The following is a 12,145-nucleotide window of genomic DNA, read 5'->3' as shown; positions in this document are numbered from 1 at the left end:
CGTTAATACATGTTCACTGTTAAAACATATCCGTTAACTGTTCAAATGTGAGAGAGCGCAAATCAAGTAAAATGTAGAGGTGCACCATATTTACAAGCACGTTGCACCAGTCTAGTTAATGGAACATATAAGAGTGTCGAATTTATAGAGTGCATACATATAAGAGTGTTTATTTAATACAGAGTGCATATATCAGTATGAAAAGCTAATGTAGGAGTGTTTAGAGATGTTAGAATGTTATTAAATTCCATGTTATGTGACTGTTGCAGAGGAGAATGTAATGCTGCTAAACGTAGAAATGTGTAGGCCTCATGGCAGTTCACTGAGAAAGAATACGTGCCTTTACAATTTCACATGATATGGATTACTGTTGTCACAATTCAAAGTATTATTGATCATAGAACTGAAAATATACGTTTTATAGAAGTGTTCCTTATAACCAGTTGTGTGTAATAAGTTAGAATACTGTTTAGGCTGAGAAATAAAGGTTCATAGTGTGCACAGGCCCGTTTCATGTAATTCTAGTAGGCCTGAAGAGATAAGGTCGTTTCTTTTGATCTGCATGTGCTAGTTAGAATCAGGTTGTGTTAAGCATAAATCGTGGACCATGCTCGAAGGTTTACGACTTGTGAGATAAGCTGGAGGCTTCATGGGTGTCTGTTTGCAGGTGCGAGGGGGTTCCAATCAAGAGAGTGATGAATAGATCTCTGTTCTGGGAGACAGGCACAGGCCTGGAGGAGGGTTCAGGAATTTCCTGGGGGGTACCGGAGAAGAGCCTGAGAAGCAAGGTCAACCCTAACAATGAGCCCAGAGGAGTATCAGCATGGAAAAAGCCAGAACCGACACCACGTGAGGGGTGTACGTGAGGGACGTCTCTGAGGGGCGTTTCTACTGTAATTGTGATTTTGTATTAGGGACAGCACCCCTGGGTGGAGTTAGAGCAGATGGCCTGAGGAACCTAAGAGAGCGGATGGGTAGGCAGATAGAGCATAACTGCGATGCACAGATTTACAACAAAGACTAAGGGAAAGTGAGTGATCTTCTTTGGAAGTCACCACGGCTGACACCTATTTAGGTTAAGATTTTGCTAAATAGGGATGTCACTTAGTCTAGTGTAGGGACAGTCTATTTTGGATTTTCCTTCCCTTTTGTAAATGTCGCACAAGTTACAACTTGTGTCTATTCTTGCAACCTTGATGATCTTTGAATTAGTTTTGGTGATATTCTTCTGTCGCCTAAGAGCATTTAGAGAATTCTTGTTTGTACTAATGTCAGTGTATCTTTTGAACCTTATATTGAGATGTTTGTATCTCCTGTTATCTTTGGCTTTATAATAAAACTTTTAAAACTTATTCGTAGTAAGTGGTTCTTCAGAGTTGTGTAATGTCTTAAACTGATTAACCTAGTAGTGGATTGCTTTTTACTCTATGACAGGTAACAAAGGTTCAGTCGACCTGAGTTGGGATCTAGATCTATAGTGATCTGATAAGAGATCAAAAATCCCGCCGTAACAGTTGGTAGCAGAGTAGGATGGTTACCTTCTAGAGGAAGGTGATCTAGACTAGGTTAAGATTACCCCGAGGCCCCTAGAGATCGAGAGATGAGCAGCAGAAGAATCGCCTGCCGAAGAAAGTGCTGACGGTGCTGACGGTGCGAGAGAAAAGCAGCAGAGTCGGACGAGAGTGAGTATAATAAGGGTCATGCGTTGTCAGATAGCGGTGTTTTGTGTTGTATCTGTATTGTAATGTCATGCGGAGTTGAATGCCTGTAGTGTGATTGAGGGAGGGTTGTGAGCGTGCGCAACCTGGTGAAAATCTTAAGTTCAGAGAAGAGCTTAAGTGGTTCGGGTGTATCGAACATCCAGAGTAATTGTCGACCATTGTAAAGGGGGTCATGAGGTACCATTGATCGCCCGCAGGACTGTGATAGGGGGAACGCAAGAGTGAGTGTATGGGTAACCGACGCAGGTCCGAAGTTACTGTGTGTAAGTAACCTATCAGTCAAGGTGATTGTCTGGACGTCACGGAAAGACATTTCGTCAGTTAAGGTGACAATTACAGTTAGACTGTGGGCGTACAGTCAAGGAAAGTAATCGCTTGGTCGGAAGTAATCATTTTTCAGGGTATGAATGGAACGCATGCATGACCGGGAGATGAGTTGAGAGAGGAGGGGAACTGCTGCGAAGGGGAGAACGAGTGACGTCAGAGAGAGCCGCGCTGTGATAGGCCGGTTGACGCGAGCTGCGCTGTGATAGGCCGGTTGACGCGAACCGCGCTGTGATAGGCCGGTTGGTGTAAAGCCGCGCTGGGATAGGCCGGTTAGCGAGAGCCGCGCTGGGATTGGTGGATTGTCATCAGGAAGTAAACGAACTCAGGGAAATAGGAAAAAATTGTAGATTTTGAACATGAAGTGTTTTAAATGCTTGAGAGCGATCTTTAAGAGAAAAAGGAGAGAATCTTATTACAGGGAAGAGGCCCCGCCAGAGGGTACACCAGCTCATTATATGGCTATGAATGTTGGGTTGCATACTATACTGTGGCTTGGTACTTGGAGTAAGATTACAGAAGGGAACGAGGAACTGACTTTTCCGAAATACGGAACGTTTAGATTAGAAGTGTTGCACCAGCTAAAAGCAGTTATGTCTTCATTGAGACCTTTGCCTAGACCAACACAGTTTGAGGCCCTTAATGCGTGGATTAGGGCGGTGCACGACAGGAATCAGAAGAGGCGTCAAGAAAGGGTGAGACGATCAGTAAGAGCAGTACAAGATGCCAAATGGGATGCGGAAACCAAGAAATGGAGGGTACAGACTATTGAAGTGGATAAGTTGTACCCAGTGAGAGACGTTACAGGAGAAAAGAGAACCCCAGAGGAGGATGACGAGAGCAAGTCAGAGGATGGCCTAATAAATAGGTTGTTGATAGATAGACCGCCTCCGTACAATAGGGAGATTGAAGGTATCGAGCTCCCAAGGCAAGATAGGATTGGCATAGAGGAGAATAGACCACTCCCTATAACAGATCGGGTACCTACCAAAGGCGAGGAAACACCTCAACCTCAGTCCTGTACAGAGGGTAGTCGGAAGGTTTGTGGTGCAGAAGGTGCCAGCAACGGAGTGTGTTGAGTCTCGTGGATTGCCAGATGCTCTTCAAGTACCCGTTACCATAGGTCCTATAGTGTCGGTTTATAACCCAGAGAAAGTGCGAGAGGAGGAACAGGTACAGCTAGACGGAGAAAGAGCTGAAATGGAAAGAAGGAACAACATGACAAATGTCTGGAGGCAATTGCCAGGACCGACAAAATGGAGCACCCCATTGGATTCAGCAGTGGATCCCATAACAGAACAGGGGGGTCAGAGAGGACCGATGGATCTGAGAGGACCACGGCCGAAATCCTTTAAGGAGTTGAGGGCTGACTTGGGGGAATGGGATGCTGCCACAGAAACACAGAGTAACAGGTCAAGAGCGGAAGCTGAATGGGAAAGTCGAGGAAATGGGACATTGCCTCACTGCGGGGCTAGCGAAAGCGGTCAGGAGTGGGACAGTAAGAGTCAGGAGAGTAGAGGAGCTACCCGTCATATCCATGGTTCAAGTGAACAGGAGCGAGAAGGTAGAAGTACAGTGTGTGGAGGGGCGTCTCGCCTCATTCACAGTGAGGGAGACCGAAGGACGCAAGAGTACAGGGATAGCTTTAAGTGCACCCACCATGCACCTGGCGATAACATACGGCATTGGAATCGCGGGAACATGGGGAGCCACGAGGTGTCTCACCATGCGTCAAGCGATCATGGGCAGGAGCGGGATCGCGGGAACATGGGGAGCCGCGAAGGGTCTTGCCATGCGTCGAGCGATCATGGACAGCAGGGGAATTGCGAAAGCATGGGGAATAATGGAGTGTCTTACCATGCACCTAGAGAAACCAGGCAGAATGGGAAATGTGGGACTATGGGGAGTAGAGCAGTGTTTCACCATACACCAAGAGAGGATGGAACTGCATGGGACCTGGAGAGATGGGAGCATGGGAGGACTCCCCATAACATGCCTGAGCCCAGACGTAGGACTCAGAGCTGTGATGGGAGAGACGTAAATGGGCTCTCTAGAGACAGCACACTGAAAGCTGTGATAAAGGCAAAAAGGCTCGATGTGACCAGTTTAAAATCTGACCTGGACGAGATAATAAATGGTACGTTGCCTTTAGAAAGTATTGACATGTACGAGCAAGATGAGCTGCTGTTTATAGCAAAGGATATTACTCGAAAGGCAAGAGCAACTCACGAGAAATTGTCTGAACTGGCAGACAAGTATATGGTAGACTTGTCGAGAACAAAGGCATTACAGGGTAACCATAGGTTGCATTATTCAGATCAGGACCTGGATGAGAGGAGGACAATCGGATTAAAAACACACATAAGGGAACTGATCACAGGAATAAGAGCATGGAGAAATCTGGATAAATGGGAAGAAAGGTGATCCAAGAAAGGGACTGTCAGGCGGAGCGCGATTGTGATGTCCCCGGAGGGAGGGCCACTGCGGATGGAGGCATTCCCTTTGCGAGAAATAGCGAATGGGAGTTATGTACATGTGCTCTGGAGTAGGGGAGATTTGGCTGCGTTTACCAATTCATTTCCGAAGTTAAGAGAGAATCCTGTAGAATGGTACAAACAGGTAGAGAGGTTTGTGAAGATCTCGAAAGTACTGTGGATTGATTTGAACACTTTATTCAACATTGTGGTCCCAGGAGACTTCTGGACAGCATGCAAAGTTAGTGTCGAATGGCCCACAGCAGAACCAAAAAGAGATGCTCGTACTAATGGTCCGTCAGAAAGAGTAATGATAAAATATGAAAAGGTGATGACATGGCTGAAAGATAAGGTGCCACCGCAGGATATAGATTGGTTGAAAATAGACCGAACTAGACAGGAACCCAAGGAGACAGTCCATGAGTTTTATGAGCGATTGCTGAAAACGTTCAAACAATACAGTGGATTAGATGTAATGGATCCCAAAGACATAGGACAGTTTGTATCGAAGTTCGTTTTGGGGTTGAGACCTGATATTTGTTTGATGATTCAGCAACACTTAATTTGCTGGCAAAACAAACCATTGGATGAAATTTTGAGATACGCAAGGTATTGCAGTGATGAAATAGATTCCAAAGCAAAGAAACTTAAGGAGAAGTTGATGATGGTTCAGATACAGTCGGCTGGAAAGGGTGGACAGCAGCAACAGGGAACAGGGACGATGGGAAGGAGATCAAATAGTCAGAATAGGGACAACGAGGAAAATCCGAGACCTAGAATAGACTATGCTACATTGAAAAAGACGACAAAGTGTCACCAGTGTCACCAGGTGGGACATTGGAAATGCGAGTGTCCTTATAACCCTGAAAATGGAGAACTGGAAGTAGAGGAGGAGGAAGTTCAGACTGTTCCAGTCCAAGGGGGGACAGTACCAAAGGGTAAGGTGGCCAAAGGGGGGACTTCGGCTCCTCGAGCCCAGTTCCCGCAACCACCAAAGATTACGACAGGGGGCAAGATCTATAGACAAATGCCTCTTTTAGTAGGAGGACAAGAGTGTTACTACGTTGATCCACTGACTGGACGGCGTGTGAGTAGAGAGGAGGACTGTACCCTCGGGGCAGTTCTAGAGGTGGACCAAAGAGGACCGTTTGTTGAGGCTCAGGTGGCGGGGTGTCCTACAACATTCTTAGTAGATACCGGAGCTACTCGATCAACTTTGAGATCAGCCGTGGTTCCGGATCTGCCAATGTCGGGGGAAACAATTCAAGTGGTAGGAGTCGCAAATAGGAGAATGACTAACCCTTTGACTGAACCAGTGCTAGTGAGAATAGGAAACTACAGCGATGAACATCAGTTTGTAGTATGTGATTCTAGCCCTGTGTGTCTGTTAGGAAGAGACTTATTGTGCAAACTAAATTGCACAATATACTGCACGCCTCAGGGAGTAGAGGTACAGACTAACGACGATGATGCCACCTTTAAAGTTGCAAATTCAAGAGTATGCGTAGAACTGGATCCTACCCTGACGGTGGAAGAGCTCCCTTGGGACATAAGAGATACTGTGTCATCTGAAGTATGGGATTTCACTGGAGAAGAGATAGGATTGATTAAAGGAGTAGAACCAGTGAAAATCATGATAAAACCAAATGTTGAATATCCAAGAACGCCTCAATACAAATTGACCCCGGAGACGATTGCAGTAATAAAACCCGTGATCGACTCCATGATTAAGCAGGGAATACTGAAGGAAATCGTGGGTAGTCCATGCAACTCCCCGATTATGGGTTTGCAGAAACCTAGCGGGAAATTTAGAATAGTACAGGATCTCCGAAGGGTTAATAACATAGTTGTTTCATGTTGTCCAGTGGTACCGAATCCATCAGTGATATTGTTTCAGATACCATTCCAAGCTGAGTGGTTCACAGTGATAGATCTTTGCCAGGCTTTCTTTTCAATTCCATTAGATGAGGAGAGCCAGTTTCTTTTTGCATTTAAGCTGGAAAATCGTGTCTTAACATGGTGTCGTATCCCACAGGGGTATACAGAAAGCCCATCGATTTTCAACCAGCTACTGAAGAAAAATCTTGAAACTCTAGTACTACCACAGAACTCGGTTCTAGTTCAGTACATAGACGACCTACTTGTTGCGTCAGAAACAGAAGAAGCTTGTAAGATAGACACCATTGCCTTGCTGAACCATTTAGCTGAAAATGGGCATAAGGTGTCTCCGAGCAAATTGCAGTACTGTCTGACAAAAGTACAGTACTTGGGTCACCGAATTGAAAAAGGAAAGCGGAAGGTGTCACCAGACAGGATAGAGGCGATCATGAAGATGAATTCGCCTACGACACAAAGAGAGGTCAGGATGTTCCTAGGAATGGTTGGTTATTACCGACAGTGGACAGTTAACTTTTCCCTGAAAGCAAAACCCTTACAAAAACTGACGCACAAGGAGGTGAGTGATCCGGTACCATGGGACAAGGATTGTTTGATGTCGTTCCTACAGCTGAGAGAGGACTTGTGCCGTGCTCCAGCTTTGGGAATGCCTGATTATGCAAAACCATTTTTACTTTACTGTTGCGAAAGAGAAGGTTGTGCTTTGCCAGTCCTAGCACAAATTCATGGAAATGCCCGTAGACCAGTTGCATATTTTTCGGCTACTTTAGACCCAGTAGCCGCAGCGTTGCCCGGGTGTCTCAAATCCGTTGCTGCAACGGGTGTCAGCATTGAAAGGTGTGAAAGCATTGTGATGGGACATCAATTAGTGGTGTATGCACCTCATTCTGTAGAACTGTTAATGACCAGGACCAAGACACAGCACTTGACCAATAATAGGCTCACGCGCTACGAGCAAGTTATTCTTGCTGCGGAGAACGTGACCCTTGAGAGGTGCTCTGTTTTGAATCCTGCCACTTTGATGCCACTTCCTAATGATATAGAAGACGAAGAATGTGAAGATCACGATTGCCTTGATGTGACTGAACTATGCACCAAGCCAAGACCAGATATTGTGGATGAGCCGTTGACTGACCCTGATGAAATTTTCTTTGTTGATGGCTCATGTGTAAGAGACGATACTGGTCAATTGAGAGCAGCTTATGCTGTTTGCACCATTACTGGAGTTGTGGAAGCCGCTTGACTGGAAGGAGTACACTCCGCTCAGGTAGCTGAAATCATTGCATTGACATGTGCCTGTTTAGCAGGTAGCAAAATTCGAGTCACCATTTACACAGATAGCCAATATGGTTTCGGTGTAGTTCATGACTTTGAGCAATTGTGGTCTCAGAGAGGTTACATGACCTCCTCAGGTTCGCCTATTCGAAATGGGGAGTTTGTGAGACTATTGTTAGAAGCGTTACAAGGTCCGGCAGCAATTGCCATCGTTAAATGTGCAGCACACACCAAAGGTACAGATTTTGTGTCCCAAGGAAATCGTTATGCCGACGAGGTTGCTCGCTACTGTGCGGAGCAAGGATACTCTTTCACGGAAGTGGAAGTGGGTGGGACACAGGAAAAGACAGAGTTAAACATGATGCTAGAAACAGTTGATACTTGGGATGATTTAAAAGACATGCAAGAGAACGCATCAGATTTTGAGAAAAAGACATGGGAAACTGCAGGTTGTGTAAAAAGTGAAATGGATTTGTGGATTTCAGCAGATGGAAGGGCAGTATTACCAAATGAATTAGTGAGTCCAATGGCACGACAGATACATGGTCCAGTACATTTAGGAAGAGATGCCATGCTGCGGGTATTTAGGCAGACTTGGTATATTCCAAAGTTCAGAGTAGCCGCAGAAGCAGTGTGTCAGAGGTGTGTAACATGTCAGCAATTGCATGTAGGGAAAAGAACACCAGTTACATTGAGTCACATTGGTAGGTCTGGTGGGCCTTTCAACCGAATGCAATTAGACTTTATTGAGATGCCAAAAAGCAACCGCCTCAGGTATGTTCTGGTGGTTGTATGCATATTTTCCAGATGGGTCGAGGCATACCCTACACGCAGGTGCGATACACTCACAGTAGCAAAGTTGTTGCTTAGAGAGTTAATACCACGCTTCAGGGTGCCGACCTCTTTGGAATCAGAGGGACACATTTCAACAGTGAAGTTGTGAAGATGCTTTGCTCTGCATTAAATATTGATCAGAAGTTGCACTGTAGCTATCGACTAGAGGCTTCGGGGATCGTGGAGCAGATAAATGGAACTATAAAATCCCGACTGGCCAAAGTGTGTTCATCGACGTCCTTAAGCTGGCCTGATGCCCTGCCCTTGGTACTCATGAGTATGCGTAGCACACCAGACAGGAGAACAGGCCTCTCCCCACACGAGGTTCTAATGGGGAGGGCAATGAGACTTCCATCTGTTCCAACCACAGCTTTGTTGAATATCACAGATGATCTGATCCTGAATTATTGCAAGGGACTTTCTGATGTCATTCATTCTGTGTCTCTTCAGGTGCAGGCTGCTGAAATTCCATCTTCCAGAGACCTATGTCACCTATGTCATGCATTTGATTTGAAATTTCTTTGTGATTCATCTACGTGCAACCTACGAGCTTCTGCTGCTAGCAAAGCTTTATCTTTCTCTGTATTGTCCCCCCTTTGACCAGCAGTAGTAGGTTTCGGTGTCACTACAACCTTTGCTTCTTTTGTTGCCTTCTCTTCATTTTCATGTCCCATTATATATGATACAGTAACTACTAAAACTATAAGAAAAATTACTCCTACTAAAAGTGTGCCTACTATGCATTTTGCCTTGCGGTTCGGCCCTGGTGACTGGGTGCTGGTGAAGAAGCACGTCCGGAAGAACTGCCTAGACGTGCGCTGGAAGGGGCCCTACCAGATAATTCTGACAACGAATACTGCTGTGAAGTGTGGAGGGTTGCCAAATTGGATTCACGCCTCCCATACTCGAAGAGTTCCAGCACCCCTGGAAGAAACAGCTCCTCTCACAGATGAAAATCCAGCTGTGGACGGCGAACCACTAGAGGGGATCAGTCAAGCTGTGGGGGTGTCGGAGGAAGCTGGGAGTGCTTCAGATCAAGCGGAAGAAAGACAAGACGACAGTGAAACTGAAGTTGCTACAGAAGGAGAAAGTTGCTGTGAATACGGCTCAGACACTGATCAAGCCAAAGGTGATCAAGAACCGAGTGTGAGGACAAGAAATAGGAGAACAAGGCGTGGAGAAGCTAGTTGGCCTGAAAGGAAGAAGAGGCTGAGCTTGAAGCCAACTCCAGAGAGAACTCTTGCTCCTATATCTGAAGACTCAGATCTGGACGAAGGTGCACAGAATCAAGAACAGGAGGGTCCAAGAAGATCAAGGAGGGTGTGAGTGCCCTGCAGAAGATACGCCACTCCTGAGTGGACCTACCTAGCAGCAGATGTCTAGTGCATGGAGATCCGGGAGGGTGAGGGAAGTGACAGTGACCAGTACTGACCCAATCATAACATTGGAAGTGGTGTTGTTGGTACCTGGACTTGAGATCGAAGGGTTGCTGACACTCACTGTCCCCAATCCTCCTTATCTGAGCAGAATAAGAGAACTGGTTTTAAACAGAGTAGAATTTCCGACTTTTGGTCCAACGATACCAGCACACGAGGAGATCATTCTTCGCTTAGAAATTTTAGAATACGTGATTTGAGCCGCTGGAACACGCATGATTACAGACTGCTAAAGACTTTGTAAATAAACAGATTGAGAGATAACCTAGCGCCAAGTGGAAGAAGAAGAAATTTAGGGACTTTTCCATTTAGTGGACAGAGAAGGGCTAGGGTTGTCCGTTGCTATAATTCAAAAGACTGATCTTGCAAAAGGGATTATCAGCTTCCAGGTGTGGTTCGAAAAGACTGAATAAGCAAAGAAAACACTGTTGAAGGAGCAAAGAAAAGAGACTTTGTGTTGCGGCAGAAAAATAGAACTACACTGTCTTGAGATCATGGAGGACGGCAACCCGAACCGCAAGGCAAAATGCATAGTAGGCACACTTTTAGTGGGAGTAATTTTTCTTATAGTTTTAGTAGTTACTGTATCATATATAATGGGACATGAAAATGAAGAGAAGGCAACAAAAGAAGCAAAGGTTGTAGTGACACCGAAACCTACTACTGCTGGTCAAAGGGGGGACAATACAGAGAAAGATAAAGCTTTGCTAGCAGCAGAAGCTCGTAGGTTGCACGTAGATGAATCACAAGGAAATTTCAAATCAAATGCATATGCTAAATTACTTTATGAATACATTGATGCTATTGATGCAAAGGACTGCTATGTCTGCATGCAATTGCCAGCCTCTGTAGATGAAGGTATTAGGTACCATCATCTTCCATTGACTTATGGAATCACATGTAGTTTGTTGCTTAGTATATTTTATGAACGCGATACCTTTGAGTATTATTTTTCAAACTTTGATGCTGTTTTACCAGAGGTCCCGGCCTACAAGCATATGAACAAGTGGGATTATTATAAGAGTGAAGATCGATTAAGGAAATTTTTCATTCCTTGGAGAACGCTGGATACTTCATATGCCCGAAGAAATAATTTGACTTGTAAAGTGTCAGAAATTGAGAAAAAGTTTATAGAGCAGGTGGATGATCGATATAGGAGGCAGAAGATCCTAATGGCTTCGGGCAAATGGAAAACAGATTGGACCAAGGAGGAAAAGTCACACAAAAGGAAGGGTAGTAATGGTCCAATAGCTTTAGATCGAGTGCAAAGAGGGAAACTATGTATATACAGGGGTAAATCCTACTACGAGAATGTGTTTGTGGGAGAAGTAAGTTGTGAACATGCTTTCCAAATAGAATACTATACAAAGGATTTCTTGAAGGGAATGCAGGTGATCCTGAATGTATATTTTGTCTGTGGAAGAAATGCATACGTGAAACTACCGGATAATTGGTACGGATCATGTTATTTAGCAATTGTCTTCCCCAAAATATACCATGCTAAGGATCTAAAAATCATAGAGGGAGGAACTCAAGCCAGAGGGAGAAGGGATGTAAGCAATGATGAGGTAATTGGAGACGTATTTGGTGCTATGTTCCCTCTTTTAGGGCTAATACTGAATGATGTCAAGATTAGGAGATTGGCAACAGTTGTAGATAGATTGTCTGCAAGTACTGCTAGATCACTAATGCTGGTGGAGGGAGAGATGCAATCGATAAGGGCAATGGTTCTTCAGAACCGACTTGCTCTAGATGTCCTGTTAGCCAAAGAGGGCGGAGTCTGTAAGGCTTTGAAGGTCCAGGAATGTTACACTTACATTCCAGACAATTCAAAACCTCTTGATAAATATATACAGAACATCACTGAAATTCATCATGAGATTGAGGATCTAACACAGGTGAATGTGTGGGAAAAAGTGGGTCATGGAATGGGTAAAGTTGGAGGTTGGTTTGCCAACCTAGGGAAGGGTTTCATTTGGTACATACTGAAACCTATCATCATAATGGTGATTTGTGTAATCACATTGTGGGGGTTGGTGCGGCTGTATCAATGGTATAGATCAAATAGGTTGCAAAGATCCATGAGCGATGCAGGATAACCAGTACAGGAGTCTGAGGGCTCTAGAGATGATGAAGCGAGGGAGCACTGCAACGAGTTCTGTTTGATTCAATTCATACCCTCAGG

The sequence above is a fragment of the Lissotriton vulgaris genome, unplaced genomic scaffold (assembly GCF_964263255.1).
Source record: "Lissotriton vulgaris unplaced genomic scaffold, aLisVul1.2 SCAFFOLD_322, whole genome shotgun sequence".
Taxonomy (NCBI): Eukaryota; Metazoa; Chordata; class Amphibia; order Caudata; family Salamandridae; genus Lissotriton; species Lissotriton vulgaris.
This window is presented reverse-complemented; position numbering follows the sequence as displayed.